Genomic DNA, 16772 nt, shown 5'->3' with positions numbered 1-16772 from the left:
GATCTGTCACTGGAACTTGCAACTGTTAGAGGTAGCAGTGAATTTTCTGATATGAAAATTCCAGTATGTTTAATAATCACCCATTTGACAAATTGTACTTGTTCTTGGACGGCTTGCCCTATTTTGCGTTTTTCTCAATCTTTCAAAAGAACTAGTGGCAACATCAAGTATGTTCTAAATCTTCTAAATGATTGAGTCAAAGCTACTTCTAATTAATGTCTTTTGGTAAATGAGAAGGCATTCATAGATAATCCGAGAGCTCCTTCCTTGAGCTTCCCTTGTGTTCTAAAAAATAATATTCTGCACCTCAAAATGTAAACTGTAAAATTTCTGTGAGGTATTTTTTAACATTATGATTCAATGGTGATATAAGGTTAATCAGAACTGAGTGTAGTGCTCCCTGATTTTTATCAAGGCTTGTCAGTCTTCATATTGTAAACCTTGAAGCAAACCGTTTATCAAAATTAATTTAGGCTGAGCAACACAACAAGGACTATCTCCCTTGTACGAAATGGAATACATTATTTTCAATCTGTATATTTTTATTGGAACAACCATAGGCAATTAAAACAAATCTTGGCTAACCTTTGTGTGCAATAGATTCCGTGCAGTCTCACCCTCGACATCGCTAGGGGCTCTCTCAAACCAATGGCATCTGGAGAAAAATCTGACCGAAAAAGATTTTGTGAAAACTCACATATTTAGGTTGGAGTTGTATTATTTGAAGATCTACTAAGCACGAAATAAAGGATTTTGCATTTTTTTATACCACTGCTTGATTGCTGTTTTCTTTGGAGGCAACTTTAAAGGGATTGTAGTTTTGAAAAGTTTTCTTTTCTTCTTTACTTCATATTACAAGTTGCAATAAACAAGCAGAGTGTGTTTGTATAGACAAGCCTATTTCACTTTCTGTGGCCCGCGTAATCGAGTCATGAGTGTATTCTTAAATTATAAGTATATTCAGGGGGTCAAACTTCATATTTCAAACCTTTGATTGCATAACAAGGTTCTCAATATAAAGGAAACAAATTTTTTTTTCGTTTTTCACGAACGTGCATTGGTCTTGATGTCAAAATAATCAAAATACCTCGAAGTCAAGGTAACTCCTCATAACGGTTAGATGCGCTACACATGTAGTTATATCTAATGATCATTTAAATGCTAGGCAGAGTGCATTATTGTGCTACCTAGATCTATCTTGTGCTGATATATGTCCTAATTTAAGGATGCACGTTTTATGCTTCAAGCTTAGGTCGAGCACCTACAGTGAGCACGTACTTCTATCAGTGTCTTATGCTGTAATGTTAAAGTGTCCCTCACAAAATATAGACCATTGGTTAATTTGTAAAGAAATAGGGGCTCATTAGGATGGTGGGAGGACCTGAGTCCACCCGCCATTCCCGTGGTTTTGGGACTGGCCGCCAGACATGCGGCAGTCCCGCACTTCGAATTAGGATGCGACCCCCACCATGGTGGTCACATTCCACAATTTAACATTGCAGCGGGTGCTGCTGACAGCAGCACCCGCCCCAATGTTAAAATCGCATGCCAGGTATTTCACTGCATTTTAACAAAGGAAGGAGAGAGAGAGACTATATGGATTCGTTCTCCCTGGGTAACGTTTACAAAACAAGAGGAATCCATAAAATTAAGGGTTGACGATGTCCCTACTGTGGTTGGGAGCACGTCTGGTGTTTTTAGGTACCCCTCACACACCAACAGGCCCCTTGGTGTCATGCTTCATCATCGGGGTCATCGTATCCCTCTACGGGATACGGCGTGCTGCGACCAGCGAATACGCGGGAGCACTCTTATGTCTATGTGTGGTGTATAGTGAGGGTTATTTAATCATATAGTGAGTGAGTGTGGTGGTGGGGTCGGGATAGTGAGTGGAGATTTAAAAAGGACCTGACTCGTGGGTGGACTCAAAAACTTTAATGGTTCCCCGAGTTGGTACTATTAAAAAAAGGTTGTAAGAGGATGAGCGTAGTATTATGTGCGCTGCCTCTGGGTGTGTGTCAACATGTTTCGATGTAAAAACATCTTCTTCAGGACAGGGTTACACAAAATCCCCACCTTACTCACGTTTTTCTAATTTGTGTATATACAAAAAAGTGATATTTATTAGTGAAGGTCTATTATTGTACCTAAACTTTAGCCGCTATTTTGCAGACTGTAAAAATGGGAGTTCAATGTTCCATGAGACCGTGTCTAACGCAGGGGTTACCCGGGCTTCCTTGCTGCGGGTCTATGAGGAGAATCCCTCTTCGCTGCCCCTTACGCCGGCTCCGTCGTATCTAGGTATTTCACTGCACCACATGGCAGACACCACAAGGTGCCTGTCACTTGGGTACCCCCCAAGTTCACCCCACCTCCCCCAAACATAAGGGGGTCCGCAACGGCCCCCAAACACAATCCCGGCCAGCCTTTCCATGGTGGCGTTGCCTTGATAAAAAGGCCTTTCAAATGTGACATCCTATTATGGTGGACGGTGGACGGTGGACGGTGCCTTCTAGGCACCGGTACCATATTAGAACCCCTGCTCCGCCTGGCAGGCAATCGTGACAATTGCCACCAGCGGAAAAGTGGCGGACGGACTTTCTGTCCACCGTGATACCCACTATCATAATATGACGGGGGTAAAGCTCATGACAATGGCGTAACGATCATGACAATGGCATAACGTTCGCCACAGCTGGCCCGGTGGCGGCGATTGTTACTCTTTCTTAATGAGCCTCTAAGTGTGGTTCCCAAAGTTTTCTTCAGAAACCTTTGCCAGTGCTATCAAAGGTCAGGGTGCTAAATGCCAAAGCTGCATGGTCTTGTGTCCCTCTCATGCATTTTTAATTTATCACCAGACTCTCCCAGCCCCTTTACGTATTGTATTGTATTATATTGTAATTGCATTTATATAGCACTTACTAGCCCTGACGAGGTGTCAAAGTGCTTTTTGGTGAGTAGCACCCTACTCCAGAACCCAAAAAGGATTAGTGGTGGATTAGTGTAGTGAAATTTCTGTTATTTTGGGTAGTGGGCATGTGAGTCTGTTAGCTGGATTTAAAAGGATAATGGGGGAATAGAAGAGGGAATGGTCTAGAAAGTGTTTATTATGAGATCATAGTAGTAAGATTAGGTTTGAGATGACTATACGGAGAGATGGAGGAGGGAAGAATCTCCATGACTGGATTAGGGAGATTATATTAGTAAAATGAGTTTTGGGATGAGTTAAAAAAGGATGCATGAGGGAAGAATTGTCACTCATGCGGGTTCTTTTTCGTCCCTGGTTTCTCCCTTTGTCAGTGTTCGTTTTTGCTTCCTTCTTTCCCCCAAATGTGTTTTTCTTCCTGTGGATCAAGTTCTATTGTAGAAAAATAAGTGTCAGTCCCCATAACTGAGTGCGGGTGGGTCCCACCTTCATCCAACGGCACAATTATCCTACATGATTAGCAAAGCACTTATATAGGATGGTATTTAAGAATAAAGGGCTATGAGATGATGTCTTAAGCTTGGGCATACAGGTTAATTTTCTGAATAGGTCAAATATAGTACAAATAAATTGTTACAATACCTATGAGACATTTGAGATTTAGATTGCAGTTCATGTGATATACTGGCCACACCGTGCATTGGCAGCATTGGCAGAGGGGAGGGTGGTGCTTTGAAGTGTGTGCCAAACTGGAAAACGAAAATACAGCTGGTGTGCTACGCTCACACGGAATAGTGAAGCATACTTCAGATACTGGGACCTCGACTATGACACCAATTACATACATCCAAGTGACAGGACATTTAATGGTAACATACATAACAGAGTACAGTTGTAAAGTCGGTACTGGTTGTACAGTATATAGCAGGTGCTACAGAGTTACTGTTTGGCAACACCTTTGACAACATGCTTCTCGCTCACGAAAAGGTACAGTGGATCAGACCTCATTCCTCAGTAAGATCTGCAGTTTCGGGTTTATATTTTTTTCTGCACCCTTCATTAGTCACTACCTCGCCTAGAAATGCCACATAAAGACATGCTTTTAGCAACCAGCTTTCACAATGGTTACAAATTGATGCCATCACTGAGAGCCAAAGAGGCAATCACAACAGACTAGACTAGCAAAATACCACACAGACACACGCACATTGTCTTGGAATCAAACAAATCACACCTGCTAAACAGCTGTACTGTTCTTGTTGTCTGGCCAAGCTTCACACCAACCATACAGCCCAGCTATAAGTAGGCCTTACTGGATATAATATTCCACATGCATGAATAGAGGCTCAGTTTGGGGAATAGCTGGCTAGGGCTGTCACATCAACCCAAGACACACCAAACAAACACCCACTCATTACATAATAGACAGATCATACCACATGCAACCAGCACAACTCTGAATTGCTGAAATGTCTAATAACCAAGACAACAAACAACTAAACACATCAGATCGAGGCAAATCCCAAAATTTACAAAAGAGCACAAATATGAAGAAAGAACTTCTGCTATACTAATGCTGATACCATACCACACCACACCACACCATACCCCACCACACCCCACCTCACCATACCATAACACAACATATTCCCAAAATCGAGTATAGTGGCTCTGATGTGTGAATGTGCGATACAGAGGCACGGTGCAGGGAGACAAACATCCCACAAGGCAGTGGGCTGCCCCAGTATCCCGTGTCCGAAGATTTCCCCGGAGAGAGCCAAGGGTCGGAAAGATTTATACATTAATGTGGGGCGGGTTAGGCCCTTTCAGATGGTAATTAGATTCCTGGCAGCGCTGTGGCTCCCTCACTGCTCCTGGCAGGCGAGCCCTGGGAAATGGGCTGCAGAGAAGCTCGAGTGGCGGAAGTGGAAAAACCAATGGGGACAGTAGAGTCCGGGATTGGCCACCCTTGTTAACCCCATCTATGTGACTCCGCATTTGTGGGTCACTAGCAGAAAACCTCAGATTGTGTTAAAATGTAGTGTGCATGTGTTCCAAAGATTCCTCGTATAAAGCGCCTTATGCATAGAGGCATTCAACAGAATGTGTTCACCCAGTGCTACTTTTAAAAAATTAAACGAATAATATTCTTAAGAGCATGGTTATGATTTGAATGTTTTTGTTTTGCCAGCTAGCCGCCTTCTGACTACTTCAATGAGCTCCATATATATCAAAAGAGGGAGTGGAGAGGAAATGCGTCTATACAGACACCAGGGGTGGATTCAATCTCTCCAGTTATAGTTTATAAACAAAGAGAATCCACCCATATAAGATAGGTGAAAGGCGGAAAGGAGAGAAGGAAGAAAAAAGGGGAGTGTGCCTCCTACTATGGTGGGATGCACACAGTGTTCTTTAAATACCCCTCACACACCAAAAGGGCCCTTGGTGTCATGCTTCTTCATAGGGGTCTTTGCGTCCCTCTACGGAACGTGGCGTGCTACTGACCAGCGAATGCGCGGGAGCACTGATAAATACGCTATGTGTAGTGTGTGAGGGTTGTGAAAGGTAGGGTCAGAGGTGAATGCTATGTGAATATCTGAATATTAAAAAATACCTGGCAAGTGAGGGCTAAAAAACTTTAATATACCTCTGTGCTGGTATTGTTAAAATGGGTGTAATGGAGGTGTAGTGTAATTAATGTACAATACCTCCTGGTATTTTTTAATATTCACGTAGCATTCACCTCTGACCCTACCTTTCACAACCCTCACACACTACACATAGCGTATTTATCAGTGCTCCTGCGCATTTGCTGGTCAGTAGCACGCCGCGTTCCATAGAGGGACGCAAAGACCCCTATGATGAAGCATGACACCAAGGGCCCTTTTGGTGTGTGAGGGGTATTTAACCCCATGGCTGCTCAGCATATTCCTCTGCTGTGCTGGAAAATCGAAAATGCCACTCCTCATGACGATCTGGGCTCATCATGAGCGTGCGAGGAGGCTACTTCATGACGAGCCCAGCTCGTCATGAGCGTGGAAGGGGTTAAAGAACATTGTGTGCGCCCCACCATAGTAGGAGGCGCACTCCCCTTTTTTCTTCCTTCTCTCCTTCCGCCTTTCACCTGAGTGATGCACCCTGTGGTACACCATATTTAATGGAGATGGAGTGGAAGAGAGAGTACCCAGCTGTATGATTTACATTCAGTTGGTCAGAAATGAGTGGAGCCATTGTAGAGCTTTGGAGTGTATGCCTTTGGTTAATAATGTTTTTAACAAAAGATTGTGTGAAACAGTATCGAACGCTGCGGGCAGTTCCAATAATATCAGTGCAACAGCTTTTCCCTGATCTGCCACACATCTGATGTTGTCCAATACTGCTAGGAGTGTTGTCTCAGTACTGTTATTAGTTCTGAAGCCTGCCTGGGCTATATCCAGAAGTTCATTGGCTTCAAGATACTGCGTCAGCTGTCTGTTCATTAGTTTCTCCATTACTTTAGACAGATAGGGCAGTTGCAATATAGGACGGTAGTTCCCTGCCGTCAGTAACTGCCTTTTTTAACAAAGGAGTTACTGTAGCGTTCTTCCAGATTTCAGGAAATACAGCGGTGCACAATGATTGATTTACTTTCTTAAGAATCATAAAAATTGAACTAGCATCGTATTATGCTAATTCAACTATCTTCAAAACGTCATGTTTTTTTCACATTATTTTAGGTTAAAGCAATTGTTACAAATGACATTCGAAATACTGGTATCAATAAATATAGCCTTAACATCGTTGATTTTTTTTCTCTTTTTTTTAATAAATTCTCTATTTATGTGTGTTTGTTTCTAAATGTGTGTTGACTATGAAAAAATATAGGTGTCTGAGCGTGAGTACAAACTTGTCGACTAGCCAATGTCATACGGGCCTTCTTCATCTAGTTCGGCCTTTTTACCTAAAAACGTGTTGCATTCTGGGGCATCTAGTTCAGCATTTTCCCATTGTTAACATAGGCCTACAAATGTAGATTTTATTGTAACGTAGTTTAATTTTATAAAAGTGGTTCCTATTCATTACAAGTTTCAGACTTTAAAACCGCATAAAAATACGTAAAATATGCATGAAAGAAATTGTTCCATGCTGTGGTAAAAGCCACAAATGCTTTTCGGAATACAAAACTCGGTAGAGACCTAATGTAAAATGACTTAGTCTGCCAGAAGCAAATTATTGCGAACAGCCATCATGAGCCTACAAGTCCCTGCATGCTTACTGCTCTTGATTCAAAGGCAGGTCTGGTTAAAGGCAACAATCATGACAATAGCCTAGGATATGGCTATGAAATTCAATTAAAGTGCTGCAATCATCTTAGAAAAATTTATCTTATACATGCAGTGCCTACTTTGTAAAAGTAGAAGTACCGGTAACCAGAAGCCTACGGTAAGCGCTATTAAATGATGGGGTACCAAAATGCCAAGCCTGGAAAGACTTGATTCCACCTAATGCCTCTTTCATCCACCACCAAACATTATTTCCCCTTTTATCCCACTCTTACTGGTTCTTTTTCATGCTTGCTTTCTTCCTTTGACATGGCTTTTCCGTATTCTTACTTCTTTTCCCTGTAGTGTGTTTCTCTCATGTATTCGGAGTCGAATTCATATAAGGAAATATGAGTGCCGTTTCCCAAAATTCTGGGCTGACGGGCGCTACCTGCAACCACCTGCAACCACCTGCTCAAATTAAGGACTTTATATAAGTCCAGTAGGAAGTCCCCTTCATGTACATTTATTCTAGCACACTTCTTAAAAACTGTCGAATGACGAACCAACATTCCACACACTTCACAAATCTAACAACATTTCCTGTAAGAAAAGGGTAAATTGGTGAGCATCACCTCAATATTTGCACACTGACAGGGAGGTGTAAATTTGTATTTATGAATGGACTTTGCAATACAACCATGACTAATTAAACCATACTGGTGGGTTTCAGCAGCACATTACCCTCAGTGGATCTGCGTATATGGTCTGTGCTGAAGTAATGCATTCATATTGTGATATGCCTAAACTTGTGCAGGACTCTCCGCCTAAACGCTCCCGCATACAAGACAAGAAAAAAATCATGGGTGGAAAATCTGTCTCTGTTCAAGCAGACAAACTGTGGAATTCACTATCCACACACATAAGATTCATTGACACCCATCTCATCTTCAGAAGATTAGTCAAGAGCTGGCTCTTCCCCACATGACAACTATACTCACAACAGTATTCATGGACTTCAAAAACTATGCTTCTCACCGCATAGAGATGAAGTTGTCATAATACATGGGTCCTTGTACATTGAACACCAGCCGGGACGACAGGAGACCACACCAGGTTTGAAGATGGGTTACACTCTGAGATCAAAGTCTGACATAGGAGCGAACTTCTCCCGAGCCCCGATCAGCTGCCTAAACTCGACCATAGTGTCTTTTTGTTCAAGGTGTCCGTATGTACGTAGACACCTAGTCCACACACCTTAGCGCGTGTGTAGGTACTCTTTTTTCACTTACCACGTGGCACTACACACTTTGCCACTCGCCACTTTCACAGTCCTGAAGAAAGCCCCTTTAACATTCATGGCGGGCTGAAACATGTAGACCTATCAGATAGACAATTAATAGATAATAAATTCTTTTTTGGTTGCACCACACATCATTTTTAATCATATCCTGAGTCGCCGCTAATAAAAGTTCAGGATTCTCAGAGGTATTTTTAATTCACATCACTTCACACACTTGCACCCCACCAGCTCCGCTGTAATCAGGTGTCATAGCACAACCGGGGGCATTTAAGACAATATCATAATTGCTGCTTCTATGTGCATATAGGTGCAGGTGCATACATACAGGAGCTTCTGCCTGCTACCAAAACTTTAAGAAATGTTGTGAAAAATGTGCATACTTCGCCAAAAGATAACTGCGCATATCCAACAATGTAAATACTGCTGCTTCTTTGCACATATGGGTGTTTATGTAGAGGGTTTTTTTTCAGCCAATAAAACCTTACCAAGTGGCGTGTGCATATAAATATTATTATTTTTTTGAGGCAGGGGAACGTGCCGATATGCATCTGTTCGGTGTTTTTAACATTTTGGCAATAAAGTACAGATAAGAATATTCCTAATGTGCGACTCAATTTATGGTCGTCATAAGACCATTGTTGTGGAATATATATTTATTTATTTATATATATATAGATATATATATATATAGATATATATATATCTATATATATATAAAAAAATCAGTGTTTTGCTAATAAAAGAAATCCTCCTTTTAAACTTTAACCCATCCCTCCTCTCTCTAACTCATCCCGAACCTCTGTGACTATTAACCGCATGCGCGCTAGCGGGTTTTCCCGCTGCGCGCTGAAAATTGGAAAAAACCCGCGTTACGTGACAAAGCCAGCTCGTCATGCGCGTAGCGCAGGTAACGCCCATGACGAGCTGGCTTTGTCATCCGCATGGAAGCGGTTAAACTCCCAAACATCCATCTAAAAAGTTCACCTCCTTACTACTTCTCCTTTCACATCCATTCCCACCACCCTATCTCTACTCTAAACTCTACTAAACACGCAAGAATTTCATGAGAAGAAACTTAACACAACTATTGCAAAACAAAAACTAAAAAATGTTTAACTAATCTACTAACTATTAACTTCAAATGTTTAGCTCCAGATTAGTGTGCTACTTGCTGCAAAGTGCTTCATCACCTTGTCAGGGGTAGTAAGTGCTTTATAAATCTCATTTACAACTTACAATTGCAATATACATTCTCATTAAATAGGACTTGGACACAGGCGTAGCTAGCTTTCCACATTGCTATTTTAGCAGTAACACTAGGCCCCAGGAGGGTATGAGGCCATCTGCACCTTGTCCTAGACGATAGATGTTTTTTTCCTTCCAAAGGTGGGGGGGAGGTCTACTTTCCGCGCTAGCATTTGTCCCAGTGGCACTTTCAAAACGCCCCCTTTGGATCATTATAACCTAACTACTGTGTAGTCAGATGCCAATATTTCTCAAGATAGACTGCTATGACATCATTCAATTGAGCCCCTGCTCTCTTATAAACACATGCCAATGTAAATTATGAATAAACTTGTTCCATATAAGAGATTTTATTTGGCTCAATGGGTCGTGTTAGTTTCCAGTGGCGCTGAAGAAGCACACACGCTAGTATCTTCCCACGAGCACACATTAACACCCACACACTACTTATTTCAAACATTTTCCATTCCTCCCAGAAACTGCATCAATTCTAATCTTGCAGGGATCTTCATATGCTGCCATCTTTTACAGTGGGTGACAGCTGGTGCATTTGTTTCCCAAGGTGGTATGGATTAACTCGGTGCCTTGTTTACAGGGTCTTCTGCCGTCTTCCCCTTCATGTGGGTTGGAAAACATTTTCAAGAATCCCCACGCTTTTGTTTCTTTTTAGACACCCTGAGGGCAGATCTTGCTTGCAGATAAATAACATGGAAACATGTCCAGGGCTTGGACACATTCACTGCCTGCTGTCTGGGCAAATGCCCTTCACAACCAGGTGGCTAAAGAGGGCGGGAAAAATCAATCAGAAACCATGGATGGAAAAACAGGAGGAAGGAAAAACTGTCCGAAGGAAGGAAACATTAGAACAACTGCCCTGTGGGAAAATATGAAACCGCATTAAATGCTCTGTCCAACTTGTTCGTCATGCAGTCGCTGCAAGAAGGGCTGATTGAATACGTATGTAGTTCATTTTAACTGAACTGTCATGCTGTCTGTAAATTTTCTAAATAAACATGTGGATGTACAACCTGAAATTTTACAAGGCAGAACCCCTGTTCTCTCAAGTTTACGAATTCCAATTGTGAGCTGACTATCATGTGAAGGCTTTTTCTTCGAATTCTAGTACTTGTAGTTTGTTTTTACCCTTTTATAACTTCAGGAGTGCAGGTACCGGAATAAAAAGAAAAAAACTGGAATGGCTTTATTGGTGTGTTCTAGTCCCTGCCTTTTATAGAGTTGTTGATGCCGGTGACCTACTGGCGGTTAAAAAGCACATTATGAGTATACATTGTGGTGTCCAGGAACTCTATGGGGTGATACTGCGATTACTTTGAAATCGGGCCGCTATATGCAATGTTGTCTGATCAATTACCCATGTATACCAGCAAACTAAGGGCTTGTTCCTAATTTAGATTCTCGCTCCTAACGTGACAACGATCCTTTGCCAACGCCTGTGTTTCAGTCTTGCTTCCATTCACCTATTCCACATGCAGTGAGGTAGGCACAATGTGCAAGGGAGCTGCTAAACTCGGCCTACTGGATGCATTGCTGAACAATTCTCAAGAACGTCTACGAAAGCTCCGGACGAACAACGTTCAACTAAGGCTAAAAGAGCTCCAGTTGAACAATACTCATGCAATCCTATCTTCTGTCTAGCTGAACAATGATCAACTAAGCCAATTGCAGATTCATCCAAGCAATGTTCAACCAAGTCTGTAATGCTCCAGCCAAACAATGCCCGAGTATGTCTGTGAACACCTTCAGTCGAATAATAGCCAACTATGTATGGAAGTGCTCCAGCCAAACAATGATAAGATGTGCTCCAGTTGAACAATGTTCATCTGTGTCTATAAGTGCTCCAGTAAAACACTGCTGAAGTAATCCTATCAGAGCTCCAGCCAAACTGTAAGTAAGCCTGTAGAACTTCCAGCTGAGTAACGTTCAACTAAGCCTAAAAGAGCGCCAGTTGTACAATGGTCGCTTAAGCCTATGTTATTTCCATCTGAATAATGACCAACTATGGCAATTGTCACCCCAGTCAAATAATGCTCAACTATGTCTATATACTCCAATCGAACAATACTGATTATGGACGGGGCAGAAGCCAGGTCCCAGGATGTCTACACTCGCTGGAAGCTCCTGAGCTGGCCCTAGATTGCTTCCCCATTCGCGATCTTTGATGGTCTAGGTGACACTGAAGATTAAGCCCTGGCAATATTCAACATTTTAGAAAGGTTATATTGTTGCCTTGCTAGTGTAAAAATCCGTATTTGATGGACTGGGGAGGGAATTTTATCTGCAGCAGTAACCTGAGGCTCATTTGGCTCCCCACCATTTTAGGTGCAATGAGGCATAAAAAAGTGCAGATCAACAGAGATGGCTGTGGTTTGCCCATGAGAGTGCTTCCGAGAGTGAGAAAGGGAAAGGAGGTACCACCTGGGGAGGCCTGAGGGACTTTTTGTTATGGAGGTGGAATGGTGGCAGTATTCCTCTGCTGAGTTATCACTGTCAGTCAGAGCTGCAACATGGTAAAGCGGCGCTTGACGGACTGATTGAGTGGTAGGGTCTAGTGGCGACAACTCCCTCAAGATCACCTGGACAAGTGGTTCCTCAGATATGACAAATCGGAAAGCCCTAACCTCGATTGTGGCCCCCTGAAAGGATGTGCTCTAAAAGGCCTTCTTTTTCTAGTTTAATATGCCTGGGTAGGGAAACAAGGGTTTGACTCTGCCATTTAAACAACATGCCACATTATGATAATGGCGAATAGTTCTGTAGGGCGGGGATTGTTGACCTAAATGGTTTCTTGTGATTCGCTTCACTTTAGCCCACTGAGCACCAGCCATCTGCATGGAGAGTTATGTGAGAAAATGGAAACAGCTGAAACAGTGATGAAGGAGATAGAGGAAGGCATTTATGGCAGAATATTGAAGGTGGAACATTGGCTGGAGACTACCAAGTGCAAGGCGTAGACGGTAGTGGAATGGGCTGCAATGACCCATGCTGTGCTCAGTGACATTGATATATTTAAACAGAAGACAGTGAGTCATGATGCTCCTGGAGGGATTATAACGTCATTTTATCCAAACACCCACTGCCTGTGAGACTCCAGAAGCAGGCACCACTTCTACAGTAACAATACAGAGTAAGTGAAAACTTGACATCTGGATGAACTTGCACAAGAAGTGTTTTAAGGCTCTTGAAGGCAGGGAAATGGTTGTGACATTAAACCACTAGTAAATAGCATACATATGATATTTTAAAGCTTCTGCTCCACTCCCTTGTTTTCGTTGTTGCAACTTCTGACATCATGCAATAAGTCATATGGAAGGAAACAGTTGCTTATTTCTTCTTCACAACAAGGAGATCTCCTGGGTTTGTCCTGTGATTGACATACAGATATTGACTAATTATTCAGTAGGTTTCAAATAGTGATCTTCAAACCAACTCTGTCAATGGCTGACTTAGTGCATGCCTAACTGAACAAAGGTATGAATGAATAAATAAACACATGTGTAACTGGGTGACCGAATGAGAGCTGATGGAACAGTTTACCGCTCATAGCACTGATAAATCATTAGGAAAATTAAAAGATGACTTGATGCAAACATGGGAGTAATGGCAATGTAAGAGCAAAGACAGAGTTGAGGAACATGTTCTCTCTCAGTGCTGTGTGGCAGCAGGTAGTAGTACTGGGCAATCTTAATGGACTCAGTTCGTATCTGATGTCCAAATGTATGAAATAATGAATCCATCCAACCGGCTGTCACTCATTGACAACCTGCGGATGGACTGGCAGGGTAGACAGGAAGCCTACACAAAGTAGGATCTGCCCGATGTTTGACACCATCACTTGTGTTGTTCAGTTAGACTCCTTCCAGCAGGTTGTGTTGAGGCTGTATACTAGGCATCCATACAAAGCACTGGTGTCAAAGTTATCCTGTGGCAGTCAAACCTTATTCACTCTCACAGTGTTATCCTACTGTAGGCCAGCACCACCGATAGTCAATTCTCTACTACTGAAGCCACAGCTTTACCTCATTATTATCCACTTGGGACACATGCTCTCGAAGAAGGTTGACTCTGTGTTGGTTGGAAATAGTCCGGACCATCCTGGTTGTACGTTTTAGAGCTTCCACTAGTTAGATTTGTCTACATACTGATCCAGCTGTCTTAAGAAACTCATGCTATGCATTCTTTAAAAAAGTCAAATAAAATAAGTTTACAGTGAAAGAGTGAGTGGGCTTTGGGTCAGCCCCCTTCAGTCATGTGTTTTCATGCTTTGTTACTACTTGAATTGGTTGTCTGTCAAGGCCTTTATGTATTGAGGATTTTACATTACCCACTTGTGTTCTGACTGACTTTTGCTGATGTGGCCATCAAATATGCGTTTGTTAAGCTGCAGCTGTGGCATGTAGCTGGATTCTTTGAGGTGTTTACTTTGGTGGCAAAGTTACATTTTAATTGCTGGTGTATGGCTTTTTTTGTTTATGAAGTGCTTACATTTTGGATTCATAACATAAAAATCCCTTTTCAAAATCACTTATTTAGTACGATCTGAATAATCGGAAGGAGAGGAACTGAATGCACAATCAACGCATACAAATCACAATTTCGATGAATTCGCAAACCATATAACATATACAATTAAACAATTATAATGAAAAATGATAATAAAAAATAATAATAAAAAAATTAGGACAGTTCATGAGTCATTGGGAAAGGATGAACCAGTCTATATAGCTCAATCATCAAATGAAGCTGTTAATTTTAGCAACATTATTATTTATTATTCCATTTTAAATAGAATTTAAAAAATGATACACAATTTTACTTTGTACATACAAATGTATAACCATTTATAAAAACACAATAAATGAACTCATAAAATACTCATGATCTTTAAAAAAAAACTATCAAAATGATGTTCCTTTTAGCTACAATATGCTTAGTTGTTACGTTTTGGATGCCTTAGCCTGTCGTGATGACCGAGTGCCATTCACCAATCACCCTTTTTCGTTCATTGGTTGTACTACCCTGTCATAATAACGGTTGTTGAATGTACAGCTTTTTTCAGAAAGTAACATGCAGCCATGGCAGCTTTCTTAAACATGCAACAAATTACTAAGACTTTGTAAAAATTATATAGAATGCTATTTTCAGCTGTGTGTTCATGTCAAGCTCACCACTTATAACAAAATCTTCCGACCCCTTTTCATAATATTATTCTTTGAGGGTTAACTTTGCTGATGGCGTCTGCTCAGCCAATGGATCATGCCCACCGATATTATACCTCAAGATGTTTCTTACTCTTTTGATTCTCTCTCTCCCTCATTGTTGTTGTTTCTGTCACTAGCGCTGGGACGCTCACGGGCAGCCATGCGCTCTACAAATCCGTAAAATAAATAAATAAATATAGGGCAGCAGAGGGCAACACAAACATCATCGCCCAACTATTTGAAAGTACTTCCCATAGCAATAGAAATCACAGCCGTTGTGCCAGTGCTTGTTTTTTTATTTAAAAAAAAAACCCAATACAAATGGGAATAATTGTAGCTAGATGTGCACAGGAGCTCCTGCAGAGTGGGTTTAATTTTCTACTTCAAAGTGGGAGACCTAACAGTCCAGCTGGCACAGTGCTTGAATTAGCCTCATTCACTTGTGATTACTCTGGCTTCATTCCAATCCATTATACGTTTGTTCATAGGGCCATTTCATTCACCTCTGTATTATGTTTTTGTCAATGAGATGCCACAAGCAAATTGGGTATCCCAGATGTGGGTCCCTTGCTGCTGTTCTGTAGGGCTCCTGCTGCACTGGTTACCTATTTTGGGGCGGGCAAAACTCCTTTGTTTATGGTTGGTATCCATTAGCAAAGAACAATGGGCAATAATGTGGCATAGAGTATTTCTCAATGGCCGCAATTAATACATTGTTTTAGTTTTTTTGTGTCCTACCGTAAAGCACTGCAGGCAGGGCCGGTGCTAGGCATGGGCAGTGTGTGCAGCTGCCCAGGGCCTCGCACTCAGCCTACCAGCAAGGGGCACGCACTGATCGTGTGTCCTGTTGTTTCACTGTCAATGCAACTGAAAGAAAGGTGTCTCCTTGCAATTAGGTGGAGGGGCCCTCACCGGGCCTTTCAGGGATGGTGTCTGGAGGCCTAGGGGAGGGAGATGTTTCCTCTTGTCCCAATTGCAAGGAGACCATTCAAAGACACTGCAGGAAGCCCTTTGTCGAGGATTTTAGCACCCCCACGGTTTTAACTTTTAGCCCACAAGCAATGCTCACACCTATCAGGCTGAAGGTGTGTTTATTGCTAGTGGGCGGAAAGCTACTTTTGTGGAGGCACTAAAATGCTGGACATTTAAATGGTCTCCTTGCAAGGGGTCACTTGAGAAATTAGACGGGCCTCGCACATTCCCTTTTGGCCCAGGGCCCCGCAAATCCTAGAACCGGCCCTGACTGCAGGGAGCTCTCATCTCATGGATCCAATGCCCTGAGGTTTTCCTGTCTTCCTGTGGTAAAGTGCAGTGTATTAAAAGAGCATCCCTGGGAACCATTGTGGTGTGTCAGCATCCTTAGAATGCAGTTCAGTCTGATGGGTTAGTGCCGCGTAGGTGCACAGCTGTTGTTTGGTATCTCTAGGCTGCAATGCAGAGTGGTGGATTGGTAATGCAGCACACTATGGGTAGTTGTGTCCCTAGGGTGCAGTGCTGTGTTGTTTGCTGATGTCACTACAATGCAATTTGTCAGCTATTTTTCAAAGTGTGCCCTCTATAATGGTAGGTTATAATGGTAGGTTAGTATACTTAGGATGCAGTACAGTGTGGGCTTTGGTGTTCACAGAGTAGAGTGCATTGTGGTGGCTGATATCATTATCATAGAGTGTGGTGGGTTGGGGTCCCTTGAAGGCAGTTTATTGGTGTCCCTTGGATGCAGTGCAATTGTGTGCGTTGCTGTCGCTATAATACAGTGCTGTGTGGTTAGCTGATGCCCCTGGCCCTAGGAAGCAGATGGGTGCAGTAAGATAGTGATCCTAGGGTGCAGAATTTCAGAA

The 16772-nt window shown here is 42.2% G+C and overlaps 1 protein-coding gene across 1 annotated transcript in view; it reads left to right on the top strand.

Annotated features, from left to right (window-relative positions):
• COL5A3 (collagen type V alpha 3 chain) overlaps nt 1-16772 on the top strand; it is a 598884-nt gene that overhangs the window by 253113 nt on the left and 328999 nt on the right. The window lies entirely within an intron of this gene.

This window comes from Lissotriton helveticus, chromosome 1_1, assembly GCF_964261635.1.
Source record: "Lissotriton helveticus chromosome 1_1, aLisHel1.1, whole genome shotgun sequence".
NCBI classification, from domain to species: Eukaryota; Metazoa; Chordata; class Amphibia; order Caudata; family Salamandridae; genus Lissotriton; species Lissotriton helveticus.
Note: the sequence above shows the minus strand (reverse complement) of the source record. Positions and strands in the feature narration are given on the sequence as shown.